We start from the raw sequence: 16,757 nt of genomic DNA on the forward strand, positions 1-16,757 counted from the left end.
GCCCATATAAAGGACTTAGAAACTAGTAGACTGATTCCCTAAATCACCTCTCTCAAAGTTCTTTCTTCAGAGTCTCTCAGTCAATGAGGAGTTGTCATATATAAACAAAACAATTACCCCTCCTGCATCACAGGTTAGGGATGTAGAAGGTAGGTTTGCAGTGTCTCAGTGATCTGAAAAATCCACAAAAAATATTTTGGCCCTCCCTTCATATCAGAAAAGAAGTGTGAATTATTATGTTAATAAAAGATAAAATATGTTGATATTATATAATACTAAACATATATTTTATGCATTTCTGGGTTCTTAATTTTTTCTGTATAATCTGCTAGACTTCGTGTGTCATCTGTGGCTTCTGCAAACTCCCCAAAAATTTCCATTTAATTTCTTATGCCAACCCCAAAGATATCAAAGCCATGATGGGGATAATCTCAATGGAAGGATGACTTTTCAGTCATGGAGTTGTGCTTTGAGGGCACCTTTCCACTTGAATAGGGAGGTGGAGGAGTTATATATATTTTGGAGCATCATAGACAAAAAGCTTATTAACCTCAAAGTCAGCAAGACCTTCTACATCTGACATATGTTAGCTGTGCATTCCTTTTCAACGGAATTTTTTTTTAATTCTAGAATTAAAATGCCTTTTAAATAGAAATGGGCATCTGCTGATATCAGCATGGATTCAAGGTCAATTTTCAATAGCTTCAGCCATAATAGTAGTGGGCCTAGGAAAGTATTTTCCTGTTACTGATTCTTTGTTCTGTGGGTATTGTTAAAACTGGAATGAAAAGATGAAGGGCATGGACTGTCTTATTCATCTAATATATCCATTTAGGACCATGCATTTAGCAGGAACTCCATAAATGCATATTGAAATAATTTCCTTCATACCAAAGTGATTTTTTTGTTCTGATATACTCTGTGCAATTCAATAAGAATCTACTATGTGCACAGCACTGTGCTAGGTAATAGGAAAAAGTTAAATTTACTATTAGAGATTTTATTCTTTTAAGTTAAAAGATCTAAAATCTCTTTTTTTTTTGGTGGGACAATGAGGTTAAATGACTTGCCGAAGTTCTCACAGCTAAGTCACTCTCTTTTTAACAAAATCCTGGGAAAAATAACATGGATCTTTCTTTCAGTCATTTCTATTAGTCATTAATACTTTTGTTAGGAATTAATTACTCGGTCACTGTGCAAGAGGGTATTGATAAAAAAGGGGAGGAAGAAGAGATAATTGTGGAAACTAAAAGGGAAGGACTGCCTGCATAAAATGTTTTAGTGGGGAGCTTTGAATAACATAAAGGTTTACCTATTTACCTGAATTTGAGCCAGGATAAAGACAAGAATGAGAGAATGTGGGAAGATACTAGTGATTTACAGACATGTTATAATAACAACTAACATTTATATAGCACTTTATGATCTACAAAATATTTTATATTACTTCATTTGATCCCAAAACGCTGTGAAGTGAGAACTGGTATTACAATCCCCACTTTATAGATGATAAAAGATATAAAGAGAGATAAAAAAGATACAAAGGCAATTAAGAAATGATGCCAGCCATTAAAATTTTTGACTATTTGAGATCCTCTCTGAAAGTTCCAAAAAAAGTAAATGTATAGCAATTTATCATTTCTCATCTGTTAATCTAGAATGTTTCATAGAGAAGACTAGGGTCTATTTACACAAGGGAAGACAAAGGGCTTCCTTGCAGACAAATTCTGGGCAAAAGGATAACTGGGAGAGATAAAATTACCCAAATATAATAATTTTTAAAAATTGTATTTATTTTCTCTCCCTCCCACCTTAAAAAATATCTTTTAGCAGCTAAGTAGCAGAGACTTTAAGAATGTAGACTTGGGGGGCAACTAGGTGGCGCAGTGGATAAAGCACTGGCCCTGGCATCAGGAGTACCTGGGTTCAAATCTGGTCTCAGACACTTAATAATTACCTAGCTGTGTGGCCTTGGGCAAGCCACTTAACCCCATTTGCCTTGCAAAAAACCTAAAAAAAAAGTGTAGACCTGGAGTCATGAAGACTTGAGTTTAAATCCTGCTTCAGATACTAGCTATACTTGTCTATGTCAGGGGCCTGTTGGTCTGGCATTGCCAAAGCAATTACAGTTGAGATTTGAAATTCAATAAATCGAGTAGCTTTTTAGGGGCAAATTAATTCAATGTTGGACCAAATATAGGCCTTGAATGATGTTATAAATATCTAACTGACCCATGGCAGAAAAAAGGTTCCCTATCCCTGGCCTATGGGCAGGACATCAAAACTTTCTTAGCCTCAGTTTCCTGAGAACAAATCCTGAAAATATTTTAAGAAAAAAAATTTATTAGTAGTCAGAGCTAAGAGCTGGGAAAAAGGTTTGTCTTCTTTTTGTTCTTCAGTCTATTCAGACTCTCTGTGACCCCATTTGGGGTTTTCCTGGCAAAGATTCTAGAATGATCTTCCATTTCCTTCTCCAGGTCATTTTGCAGATGAGGAAATTGAGGCAAAACAGGATGAAGGAATTTATCTTGAATCATACAGATAGTAAGTGTTTGAGGTCAGACTGGAACTCCTTGAAGCTGTCTTTCTGAGTCCTGGCTGGTATTCTAACCACTGTGCCAACTAGCACTCACTCTGAATTTTACAAGGACAAGGACAAGGACAAGCAACTGAGTGACCTTCACATAAGTAGTTTTGAAAAAGTTAGTTTCAAAAAAATAAGGTTCTTAGATTGTTTGAGATGTATATTAACGTAAGTCTAAACATTCGTTAAGATTTAGTAAAGTGAAATCAGAGGCTTTAAGTGAAGTCCCAACTCAAGATCTGGGTAGAATCCAAGCATTCCTTACAGCAATCTCTGGATCCCCTAGGGTGTCACAATTTAAATAATACTAGATATAAATAAGAATGCATAGGCTAGAAAGCAAATTCCCATATGCCCCAAAATGTGCATATTTTAATTCATCATCTCTCTGTCAAGAGATATAGCATGTTCTATCATCTGTCCCTTGGAGACACTGTATTTGTAAGGTTAAGTGACTTGCCCAAAGTCACATAGCCAGGTAATTATTAAGTGTCTGAGGACAGATTTGAACTCAATCTTCCTGACTCCAGGGCAGGGGCTCTATCCATTGCACCACCTAACTATCCTATGATCCATAATTTTTAATACATATCTTTCCCACATTTGCACTGATGTTTTCAAGTATCAAATTATATGTAGATTGAATTTGGAATCTGGAAGCTCTTACTGAATTTTTTATAGAATTTCAATATCTCTTCTTTCTCTACAATGATGTTACATATTCTGCAGTTGTTTTCATGGTTGTCTTTTTGCTAATATTTTTCATGAGCATCTCAATACAAACTGACCAAATGCTCAAAAAATAATATTTCTTATTGACACTACTGTTTATTCCTTCTTTGCCTTTTCAAAGAGAGCCTCTAAGTCATTCTTTCATTTAGCTGATACATCTTTAATTTCAGTTTCTTTTAGAGTTCTCTCTTTTGTCTGGTTGAGATAAGATTGAGGTTCAAATGAAACTTACTCCCAATACTCCTTCCTCCACACTTTTATATTCTTCATGAGCACTCCATTACTGAGAATTAGTTCTAATCCACTTCATCCTCCTTTCTCTTTTCCTTCCTCTCTTAAGGTCCACAAAATAGAGGAAAACCATGACCAATTCCTGTTTGTCAAATCATGACAACTAAATATAATGCTGTATGGTAAGAGATGGTAAATATAAAGAGAAGCATGGAGAGACAACATGAAATAATGCAAAATTAAGTGAGATTGATATAATTTATTTCCTATATTACTACCACTAGTCATTAGATAAAAATCTATCATTAGAACCATGAATCAATATGTAGATAGTCACCTTGTTATTGAATTGTTTGCCAATCATGTTTGATTCTTTGTGACCCATTTTGAAGTTTTCTTGGCAACAATACTGGAGTGATTTGCCATTTCTTTTTCCAGTTCATTTTACAGATAAAGAAACTGAGGCAAACAGGGTTAAGTGGTTTTTCCAGGATCACACAGCTAGGATGTGTCTGAGGCCAGATTTGAAGTCAGGAAGATGAGCCTTCCTGACTCCAGATGTGACACTCTGCCCCCATAGATGGTCAAAAAACCCATCAATCTTAGCATCCTCTGTTCTTTTCTTGTCATTCTGGCACCATTACTGCAGAAGTGGAAGGGGACTACATGGTTCTGGGCCTATGAAACAAACATTTCTTGTTCCTTGGATTGTCATGGTCAAAGATTTCATGAGTGGTTAGACTAATGATGATACACCTCTCTGTGATTAGCAAGATCCTGGTCCTCAGATTATAGACATAATCAGTTGCCAAGGCTATATTCAAAGATTGTAGCTTAGTAGAACCTGTCGCAACTTATATTCCACTGACATAAGTTTCAGGAACACAGGGTTACCTCCACATCACAAGAAATCAAAGAACAGCTTTGTGGAACATAGATACACAATAAATTCAATATATGTAATTAAAAAGTCATTTAAGAGAGCAGTAACAATTAGTGAAAATCAGGAAAGGTCTCTGTAAGGAACATTGATACTAGCACTACTGATCATTGTCACCATCATCATCATAACTGACAGTTATGATATTGTTCAGTTGTATCTGATTATTTGTGATCCCATTTGGAATCTTGGCAAAGATTTTGTAGTGAATTGCCATTTCTTTCTTCAGTCCTTTTTTTTAATAGAGGAGGAAACTGAGGCAAACAGGGTTAAGTGACTTGTCCTGTGTCACATGGCTAGTTGGTTGGTTCTTGTACTTCATTACTGAAGAAGACCAAAATGACATCCCTGTGTTTGTTTTGTTTGGCAAGGAAATGGGGCTAAGTGACTTGCCCAAGGTCACATAGCTAGGTAATCATTAAATGTCTGTGGCCAGATTTGAACTCAGGTCCTCCTGACTTCAGGGCCAGTGCTCTATCCACTATGCCACCTAGCTGCCCCTGACATCACTTTGTTTGAGTCAAATTACAGTGACTGTAGCTGATCAGATCAATATGAGCTCAGATGCTCTACTACAGGTTGGACACATATAGTCCATGTGAACACCTGGGATGGGTACTCTTTACTTATACATGTCACGTTTCCTTTGGGCTACTTCCATTCTGCTTTTCTCATAGAATGCAGCACCCCCACTGATGAGGGTACACCATGCTGGGCAGTCCTGTGCCAGTGTCTACCATGCTGTACAATCATAGCTAGTAAGTGTCTGTGGCAGGACTTGAACTCATGAAGAGAAGTGTTCCAGGTTCTAATCCTAGTGTTCTATCCATTGCAACACCTGGCTGCATTTTTATAGTACTTTGAAGTTTGCAAAGTGATTTATAAAAATTCTCTTATTGGAACCTCATGACAAAACCTGTAAAGTAGGTACTATAGCTATTTTTATTAGCTCAACTGAGACTCAGAGAAATTAAGTAAATTATAGCCAGTGGTTGAATTCGAACCCAGCCCTATAGCCACTATTCCTATATGGGACAATACTATTTAGTCCAACAAAAAACAATTTAAAGTCCAATGGCAACATATCAAGATGTGGAAATCAGGTAGAAGAAATATTTTTGGTCAGTGAGATTTCCTGGTGGTCCTAAAATTTTTCAGTACAAATGATTCCACAAATTATGGTATACAAAAGCAATGGAATGCAATATTGTAAGAATGATAAATAGAAAGAATGTAAAATAAAGTCAGCTGACTCAGAAATACACCATGACCACAATGTAAATGGAGAGAAAAACATCAGTAAAACTGAACACTCTATAATTATAGTGACCAAGCTTGGCCTTAAAGAAGAAATAGAAGGGTAAATTCACTTCCCTCCTTCCTTTGTAGAAGTGGTGGACTGTGGATGTAGAGCATTTTGCATACCATTGTACTTGATTGATGTATTGATTAGTTTTGCTAAACTGCTTATCTTCCCTTTCTTTTTTCTTCTTTGTTATAAGGTATAGGTGTCTTTGTGGGGAAAGGGATATTTTTGGAAATTTGGTGACATAAAAGAAAAAAACCCAATAACAATATTATAAAAAATCATTTCACACAGGTATCACTAGCTCTCTCCTGTGAGGTAACTGACATGCAATGTTTGGGGAGAAAAATGATTACTCTGAGTGTGAATATCAGCTTAGAGGCTGAAACAGATAGGGAATTTTCTCAGGACTTTATTCATATTTCTTTTTATAGAAATTTTGTCAATCTCTTTTTCTCCAACTTAACAATAAATTCAAATGATTCCTCTAGATACACAGACAAATTACTTTCACATTTTCTTTATTCCTCACATGATATGGCTCCCAGACCCACCATCATAATTTTTCTTTCCCTGGATGGGTTCTAATTGGATAAAACCCTCTTAAAGGGTAGTATCCAGAACTGGACACAATATTCAGCTGTGACCTTGATCATCACAGGTCCTATTATAGTGGGCCACTATACTTCTATTAACAGCCCTTCAAACTATAAAGTTATGATCCCTTAAGCACAGTTTAAGATGACTGACTGGTTCTTTTTGAGAGAATACAACCACAGTTGCTATCTACAGCTTGGCATTGGAAGCATTGGCTCTTACCTTGGAAGTATATGCCAACAGAAACTGGATCTGAGTAGAGATTTGGTCTGATATCACTTGGAGAGAGCAACTTCTGTAGGAGCTATAATAAAGAGAGGCTAGATAGAGGCTTTATAAATCAGCAATAGTGTGCTGAAACCCAGAAATGGGGTGTTCCCCTAAACGTTGCATAACCATGAGAACTTGTCAGCTGTGGCTTGAGGCTTCTGGTAAATATGCCTTTCCAGACTGAACAGATAGGGGAGGCTTAAGGATCCAAAGAAGTCTCTAGAACTGACATGGTGTAGATTGATACCAATAGTTCACATCCAGGATATAATAGCTTGCATCAAGGTATCATGAAGGCATCTGAATGTAGTAGACTCCTGGGCTAAAGCAAGAAATGATCATTAAAATTCCAGAGGTGAAATAACCCAATCATCTCAAGTTAGTGACTTCACCCCTCTTAGGCTGCCATTAAAGTTTCAAGCAGTTAGCTTGCTAGTGCTTTGGTTATCTGTCAGTCATTTGTAAAGGAGCTAGTGTCTAATTTGGCTTTCTGTCATTTCATTGAATTTATTACACTCAATTCAGTGGACCTTTAAAATTAGCTTCCACTTAATTTTATATTACTTGTATATATTTGTATATTATTATATGATATGATATATGACAATATAATATAATACAATATAATATAATATAATATAATACCATACCATACCATACCATACCATACCATACCATACACCATACCATACCATACCATACGATATGATACCATATATTATATATGTATATATATATATATATAATATATATATATATATATTTGTAACTACAGGTTGACTCTTACATTTGTAATTCTGACTTGGCAATAGGAACCAGTCAATTATCACTGCTAAGTAAAACATACACATACACACAAATTCAGCATATGTTTATCCTTGTGTCATGGAGTTTTCTATAAATTTCTGTAAATTATTTCTCTACCTGACTATCCAGCTATATCAGGAGACCAACCATATTATGAGATATCAAAAAATTCTGTTGGGATAGTCACCTTTTGCTGGGTTAAACTCTCTTGACAATATAAGGATGAGAATTAGGACCTCATCGACCTCAGTTATCGTTGGAAGAAGACATATTCCAGCCCTCTCTCTAACTTAGTACAATTATAACTTCTAGTCAATCATTTCATCACTTGAATGACTAAAATTTCAAGAATAAATTTCAACATTTTCACAAACAAAACTTAAAATTCAGGGAAACATACTGAAATGAAGAGTAAGAATAAACTATCTAGTGGGCAATAGGGGATTTGTCCAAAGGGATTTTGTGCCATTAGGTTGAGAAGATGGAGCTATACTATCTTTTTGCCTTGGAGAGACTCTTTTATAGAATAGGGTCTTTTTGGAACTTGTCCAACCCTAGAGAAGAGCAGTTGGTAAATCCACATGTTGCATAACCTATTTAATTTGCTCTAGAATTGTTAATTTACTGTATCTATATGGTTGTTAATTATGATTCAAAATCTCAAATGAGCCAAAGGACAATGGAAAGATATAGTGTCAGTTACAACTTCTGTTTGTTTTTTGTTTGTTTTGTTTTTTTAGGTTTTTTCAAGGCAAATGGGGTTAAGTGGCTTGCCCAAGGCCACACAGCTAGGTAATTATTAAGTGTCTGAGACCGGATTTGAACCCAGGTACTCCTAACTCCAGGGCCGGTGCTTTATCCACTATGCCACCTAGTCACATGAAATATTTTTCGAGGTAGAATTCAAAGAAGAATACAAGAGGTTTAGAGAAAATCCAAGAGAAATAGGACAGTTTGGGGAACTAAGGCATTGAATTTAGTACATACCTAAAAGAAAACAAGAGATATATAATGACATTCATGATTTTACACACAAAACTCCTTTTCTATCAGTCTTTGTATATGAAGTATTACTGTTTATTGGAGTTTGTCAAGTTCAATGAACAATTGCTTTAAAAGACCTAGAGGAAGACTTTCATGGTATTGGATAAGTCTTTGAAGCTCATGAACAGGCTCTTCTTAGGATGAGATGATGTTGATGGACTGAGTCCTAAACTGGTACATGAAGTACATATATCACAGGATATATGTACAGATATATCGCAGATCAATCCAGCTATCAGACTATATCATACAAGATGTGTGCCCTAAGGTTCCTGACTAATGCCATTCCTTTTCTAATGCAAAAAGGTTCCTGTTGCCTGCCTTCAGGTAACCTTTTAAAAATGTAACAGCACATTTATATATTTCATGGTTTTCATATTCAGAAAATTCCAATTAAGTATTTCTTGTATATCCTCCAAATTTATCTTTTTTTCCTCTCTATTCTTTAGAAATTGTACTTTCTGAAACTTCCACATTGTTTCCCAGAGTGGTAATTTAAACATTCTCAAGTAGATGGTTAAAGGTACCATTCCTGTCTAAAGGTGCTCCAAAGTACACAAATATATCTTGCTAGGGCTTAGGAAGGTCTATATATACACACAGAGAGATGTATATCTATCTCTATCATCTATCTATATGTATCTATATCTTATTTCTATCATCTATCTATCGATTTCTATCTATCTGTTTATCTAGTTAAACACATATATGTGTATACACATGTTATACAATGTGGCTTCCAAAAGTATTAGTGTAGTAAGCTTTGATAGTTTAAACTCTACTAAGACTTTGGGGACATTATACCTATGCGGTGTGTGTGTTTGTGTGTGTGTGTGTGTGTGTGTGTGTGTGTGTGTACAATCACAAAATCACAGACTATTAAAAATTTAAAGACTTTAAAGATTACTTCATGAATCAAGCAATCGGTAATTATTTATTTAGGCCTAATTGTGCAAAGTACTGTTAGGTATCAATAATAGGAAGAACAAAGAAAACTAGTTCCTTACCTCAAGGAGTTTGCATTCTATTGGGGGATATGGTTTTTACACATGTGAATTTTTGCCAGATGTATGCAAAATTTAATGCAAAGTATTTAATACAGCTGAGAAAACTGAGGTTTAGAGTCCTAGTGACTTGCTCAGTAAGCCAATTAACATGTATTTATGAAGAGGTTTACTATGGGTTAGATACTGTGTTAAATTCTGAGTATGTGAATACAAGCAGAAAGACAGTCCCTGCCTTCAGGGTGTTTATATTCTAATTAAGGAAAATAACACATGAAAATAAGTTGAAAGAGCTCAGAAGGAAGCCCATTTGTGAGGATGGCAGTAGTGGCAAAGAAAGAACATGTAGCTAGTACTAATAATAATAGGATTTTAAATAAGATAAATAATAAGATTTGCAAAACACTAGACAAACTGTCTCATTTGATTGTTACAAACAAGAGATTAGTGCTGAAAGACAAGAGTTGTTATTATTACTTTTTTCTTTAAAAGTGAGAAAATTGAAATTTGAAAAGGTCACATCATTGGTTCATAGTTACATACATATAATAAGCAGAGGAAGAAGGATAACCTAGGTCTCACCTTTCTACAAATTCATCTATCCTGCCTAAATCACTTTTGTTGTTAAGTTGTTTTTATTCAGTTCAGTTGTTTTTCAGTCTTGTCTGACTTTTTGTGACCACACTGAGGTTTTCTTGGCAGCGATATTAGAGTGGTCTGGCACTTTCTTATCAGACATTTTACAGATGGGGAAACTAAAGTAAATAGGTTTAAATGACTTGACCAAGGTCACACAGATAGGAAGTGTCTGAGGAGAGATTTGAACTAAGGAAGGTGTCAGGCACTCTAGCCACAGCACCACCTAACCACCCATCCTCATTACTGCCTGCCTTTTGGAAAGTGACAGAGCTTGAACCCAGGCAAGCTCTTTGTGTTGTGGGCCATTGGACCTTCATAATCCTTTAAACTATCTTGCTTTAATAGCTATGAATATTCCTGAAGATAACTACTTACTAAGTTTGCCACTTAACACAGCTGTGTAACCTTGGATACTTAACTCCATTTGCCTCAGTTTCCTCATCTGTAAAATGAGATGAAGAGGGGTGGCTAGGTGGCGCAGTGGATAAAGCACCAGCCCTGGAGTCAGGAGTTCCTGGGTTCAAATCTGATCTCAGACACTTAATAATTGGCTAGCTGTGTGGCCTTGGGCAAGCCACTTAACCTCATTTGCCTTGAAAAATCCTAAAAAAAAAAAACATGAGATGAAGAAGGGAATGGCAAACCACTTTGCCAAGAAAACCATTTAGGAATGGGGTAACAAAGAGTTGGATTTAATTGGAAGATGATTTTAAAAACATTCTTGAAGCAGTAGGAATTTTTTTTACTTGGTACTTTCCTCATTCTCCATTCTGAGCTCTAAGAGGATAAAGAGAAACAAGTATATAAGAAAAGGAAAACAGTTTATTAGGTGATAGGTGAACCAAATCAGAAGGGGATGGTTTTTATGGTTTTATGTCTTTTTTTTGGTTTTATGGATTTACATTGAATTATTCTTCCATTCATTTTTATGTATCTTCATCAGCACAGCTGGGATGCTTTTGTTATGAAAATAATATTTTAACTAAAGCACATGGAGAAAATAGGAGAAATCTCAGACTCTTGATGTCCTGAATGGTGCTTTTTCAGTCAGGAGCAGCTGTGTTCTTTCCTTCTTAAGAGTTCTAAAATCTCAAAAAACTGCTTAGAGGAAACTAGCAACCACTAATGCCAGTTTAATGAAACCTTTCCTCACATGAAAGCATAGTGCCTTTTGGTTTGTACTTGCCTCTTATTAAACTTTTCCTGTGAGAAGCCAGATGTTGACATCTATGGATAGTTTTGATTTTACCTCTGGAACAACTTATTTATTAAAAAAAAGTTACAGGAATTGAATTTGGCTTCCAGGTTAATATCATTAACATACCATATACAGAAAATTGGGGAAAAAACACATGAATTGCTTCCTTGGATGAATCACGTTAACTTCTACATGCTAGTTGTAGAAAAATTATTATTCTGAATCTCCAGGCTCCAATTGACTCCATTTATCCTAAGCTCAACAGCAAGGGATGACAATCACGGCTGCCAATGCAGTATTTTTGCATCTAAAGGCTCACACTCTTACCGCCCCCCCCAAGCCCTCCCCCCCCCCCCATTATCTTGGAGCAGCTTAGAACGATGCTAACCGATGACTCCAAGAAAGATAGGTGCAGTGCAAAGAATGTTGGATTTTGTGTCTTTGCACTTAACTGCCAAATGACTTGGGTCAATTAACTTTCTTGGTCTTAAGTTCTCATCTGCCAAATGACTGAGTTCAATTAGAACTCTTTTTAAAAACACAAAATTCTATCTTGTTTTCATTTTACCTTCATTTCCAAATCTCCTGTCTGTCTGTCTCTGTCTCTGTCTCTCTCCTCTCCTCTTTCTTCTCTTTCTCCTCATTTTAACAAAGAATTAAAGTGAAAGGAAGAGGAAAACTAGTTGGCATAATTAAGCAATATATCAATCCATTCTGACACTAAATGTGACATTCTGCACACATACTCCTGGCAGTTAAGAAGGGAGTGAGGTGAATTTTCTTTCTTTTTCAATGCAATCTTGGGGACTTGTTGTCAGTCTTTTCATTTACATTGTTGCCATCAGGAGTATATTTCTCCCTGTTCTGCTTACTTTAATTTGTATCAATTCACATAAATCTCCCCATGCTTGTCCACATTCTCCATACAAACACACACACACACACACACACACACACACACACACACACACACACAATACACATACTCCACCATTTATTTCCCAATTATTCTAAAGTTTTCCAGATTATTTTCCCACCTACAAGTGGAATCTGCTATGTACTTTTAAAATTGAGAACATTTCACCCATCAATTGACTTGGCCCTTTAACTAAATGGCTCCTTAGTTCACTGTACCTCTGAAATTTTATGAGTCTATCTATAAATCAGGAGTTATTTATGTTCTATTCTTACTCAGTTAGTTCTTTTGGTAGCCTCTCTGCTGGGTTTAAGGCAGGTAGAAGGGGTCCTACAAAGTAGAATAAATCAAACCTTCTTTCCCTGATTTTCCAGGGTAATTTTTGGCTTCTCCTCAGGATCATTACCACTCAAGTCACTACCTGAAAATCCCTTCACCTATTAAACCAAGTCCCTATGCACCAGCCTTAGCATTATTTGCAAGGGCCCCCAAGCAAAATAGGTTCAAAATTATTTCCCTGAGGGTAAGTGAAAAAAAAAAGACCTCTCCTGAAAGTATTATCTGACAAAGGAACAGGCTGCCCAGGAAGGTTTCAGGATCTTCTTCCAGTCTTTTTAAATAAAAGAGCCATCTGTCAATAAGTGTTTTGTCTGGCCAGGGGTCCCAACCAATTTCTCAAACTCTTAGGGTCATCTGAGAATCTAGTATTTTTCAACATTCTTTCTTTGTGGATAAATTAATAACACATTAAGCCCAGTAGATGGCAGTTGAAACCAAGGATTCTGTCAGGTCAGTCTTCTGCATGAACTTTTTTGTTTATTTATTTTTATTCTAAACCCAAATACCAAATAAAATGGTAGAACTTATATGTACTTTTTCTTTAAATTTAATATTTATTTATTCTCATTGTGTACAAACAATGTTTTTTATACATTAATAAAATATTCTTGTTTAAGAGTAAACAAAATACCCCCTCCTCCCCAAAAATATAGACTCACTTGAGCGATAAAGGGGAGAAAAAAAAATTAAAATTAAAATAAAAAAAAATATAGTAATAACTGTAGGTATGGCCAGGTGGTGCAGTGGATGGAGCACCAGCCCTGGAGCCAGGAGCACAAGCCCACATCTGGCCCTGTACACCCAACAATCACCCAGCTGTGTGCCATGCAAGGCACCCCAACCTCACTGCCCTTCATACACCAAAAAGAAAAAAAAAGACATAAAATAAAATAGTAATAATAGTAGGGGTGGCTGGGTGGCAGACAGAGCACTGGCCCTTGAGCCAGGAGTACCTGGGTCCGAATCCGGCCTCAGACACACAACGATCACCCTGCTATGCAGCCCCAGGCAGGCCACCCAGCCCCATTTGCCCTGCATCCCCCCAAATAATAATAAAAAATGTGCTTCAGTCTGTGTTCCAACACCACCAACTCTGTCACAGGTGGATCACATTCTTTATAAGTCCATCACAAAAGTTACTTCAATATTTTTCCACCATTGCCATTGCTGATCACAACCGCCTCCTTTCGTATTTATCCACTACCATGTACTATATTTTCTCTCTCCTTTCACTCTGACTCTGCTGTAGGGTAGCTGAGTGGCACAGCAGACAGATCCCCAGCTCTGGGGCCAAGAGGCCCCGAGCCCCCATACCAGCCCTTAGGCCCAGCATCCACCTGGCCCTATGGTCCCGAACAGGCCATCCAATCCCAGCCCCTTGCAAGAAGTAAAAAAGAAAATGTGTTATATCTGATCACTCTCCCCCCATGGCTCATCCTCTCCTCCTTTATTCACATACCCCCCTTCCCCTGTTCCCCCTTCTCCTTCTTACTCCAGATGTCTATACCCCATTGAGTATATATGCTGTTTCCTCTCCTAGCCACCTCTGATGAGAGTGAAGATTCCCTCATTCCTCCTTGCCTTCCCCACTTCCATATCACTGCAATAGCTCATTGTAATAAAGAAAAATCTTATTATATAAAATATCTTGGCCTATTTCCCCTCTCCTTTTTCTTTCTCCCATTACATTTCCCTTTTTTCTATTGACTCCATTTTTACACCATATTTTATCTTCAAATTCAGCTTTCTCCTGTGCTTCATCTATAAAAGCTCCTTCTACCTGCTCTGTTAATTGAGAAGGTTCATATGAGTATTATCAATGTCATTCTTCACCTGAGTCCTGTATTTGAAGAACAAACCTTCTGTTCAGCTCTGGCCATTACAACAGGAACATTTGAAATTCCCCTGGTTCATTGAAAGTCCATCCTTTTCCCTGGAAGAGGGCATTCAATTTTGCTGGGTAGTTGATTCTTGGTTGCATTCTAAGCTCTTTTGCCTTCTAGAATATTATATTCCAAGCCCTACAAGCTTTTAATGTAGTTGTTGCTAAGTCCTATGAGATCCTGATTGCAGCTCCACAGTATTTGAATTGTGTCCTTCTGGCTGCTTGTAATATTTTCTCTTTGACTTGGGACTTCTGGAACTTGGCTACAATATTCCTGGGGGTTAGTTTTTTGAGATCTCTTTCTTGGGGGATCTGTGGATTCTCTCCATTTCTATTTTGCCCTCTGCTTCTAGGATATCAGGGAAATTTTCCTGTAATAATTCTTTGAAAATGATGTCAAGGCTCTTTACCTGATCATGACTTTCAGGTATTCCAATAATTTTTAAATTATGTTTCCTAAATCTGTTTTCCATATCAATTGTTTTTTCAATGAGATGTTTCACATTTTCTTCTAAATTTTCATTCTTTTGGTTTTGAAGTATTGAATCCTGATTTCTCGTAAATTCATCAATCTCCCTGAGTTCTATTCTTTGTCTGAAGGATTTTTTTTTCCTCAGAGAACTTTCTTATCTCTCTTTCCATCTGGCCAATTCTGCTTTTTTAAAGCATTCTTCTCCTCAATAACTTTTTTGAACTGTTTTATCCATTTGACCTAAGCTGGTTTTTAGCATGCTATTTTCTTCAGCATTTTTTTGGATTTCTTTGACTAAGCTGCTGACTTCATTTTCATGTTTTTCCTGCATCTCTCTCATTTATTTTCCCAGATTTTCTTCTAACTCCCTCATTTGATTTTCAAAGTCTTTTTTGAACTCTGTCATAGCCCAAGCCCAATTTCTGTTTTTCTTGGAATCTTTAGATGCAGGAGCTTGTGCTTCCTCATCTTCAGACTGAGTGTTTTGATCCTTCTTGGGCTCACAGGCAAAATATTTCACAATGGTGTTCCTCTTATTTCTATGCTTGCTCATTTTCCCAGCTGGTTTTTGGGTGCTTCCTGAGGTTTGGGGACATTCCCACAAGGGTCTCAGTGTGTGAGGCTCTGTCCTCCCTCCTGGTCCCTCCATATGCGCTCCCCTCTGCCACAGGGCTGAGCTGGGGGGACCCTTCTGTTCTATGGGGGTGCCTAGACTGTGGTCAGGATCTGAATGTGGTCAGAATCCCAGATTCCTGTTCCACGGGCAGAGCTCAGCAGTCTCTCTTTACTCTCCTCCCTAGGTTCAATGGGTTCATGCCCTGGGGGCTCCTGCTTACCAGCTCCACTTTCCTGGATCTGGACTGCCTTGATCATGCTGCTAGCTGTGTGCCCTGAGGGCTGGGCTTCACGAGCTTGCTCTGGCAGAGGTCCCTGCTGTTTCCCCAATTTGTGCCCAGTGCACCCCGGGGCATAGGTCAGGAAACTCCCTGGCTGCTGTTAGCTGCAGCTCCCAGCACCCTGGGGCTGCCTCCAGGAGGCTGAAGTTCTTTTGCTCTGGAGGGCTGCCCCTCCGACCCTGGGGAGCAGAGCCTTTCTGCTCTTTTCCAGGTTACTTTGAGTAGGAGAACTGCCTCACTGGGTCCCTGTCGGTTCTGTCTCTCAAAAATTTAGTCAGAGTCCTTAGTTTAGAAGTTTTATGAGAGAGCACCTAAGACAGGATCCTCTCTTGTTGCCATCTTGGGCCCCCCCCCATATGTACTTTTTTTTTGCAAGGCAATGAGGTTAAGTGGCTTGCCCAAGGCCACACAGCTAGGTAATTATTAAGTGTCTGAGGCCAGATTTGAACTCAGGTACTCCTGACTCCAGGTCTGGTGCTCTATCCACTGTGCCACCTAGCTAACCCCCTTATATGTACTTTTAAAAGCCCCGTTCTCCTTTTTTGCCACTTATAATAGCATGTCATTATAATTTAAAGACTTTCTAACTTATAATATATATTCTTTTTTTTTTGCAAGGCAATGGGATTAAGTGGCTTGCCCAAGGCCACACAACTAGGTAATTATCAAGTGTCTGAGACCGAATTTGAACCCAAGTACTCCTGACTCCAGGATCCATGCTTTATCCACTGCGCCACCTAGCTGCCCCTATTATATATATTCTATATATAAAGAACATATATATATATATATACATATATATACATATAATGTAGAATTTATAATTCTCATGAAGAGAAGGAAATAAGCAAAATAGAGTAAGACCTTAGACTGAGGCAGAGCAAAAGTTAGAGACCC

General features: G+C 37.5%; 1 protein-coding gene across 1 annotated transcript in view; it reads right to left on the reverse strand.

The window, feature by feature from the left end:
- The window catches only part of LOC141520018 (regucalcin-like), a 55,710-nt gene extending 48,991 nt beyond the window's left edge, over positions 1 to 6,719 (reverse strand). The window contains exon 1 of the mRNA XM_074231927.1: positions 6,613 to 6,719. The gene's annotated coding sequence lies outside the window, so the exon portion shown is untranslated. The remainder of the gene's footprint in view (positions 1 to 6,612) is intronic.
- Between the last annotated feature and the right edge of the window lie 10,038 nt (positions 6,720 to 16,757).

Source organism: Macrotis lagotis, chromosome 1 (assembly GCF_037893015.1).
Source record: "Macrotis lagotis isolate mMagLag1 chromosome 1, bilby.v1.9.chrom.fasta, whole genome shotgun sequence".
In the NCBI taxonomy this organism is placed as follows: domain Eukaryota; kingdom Metazoa; phylum Chordata; class Mammalia; order Peramelemorphia; family Peramelidae; genus Macrotis; species Macrotis lagotis.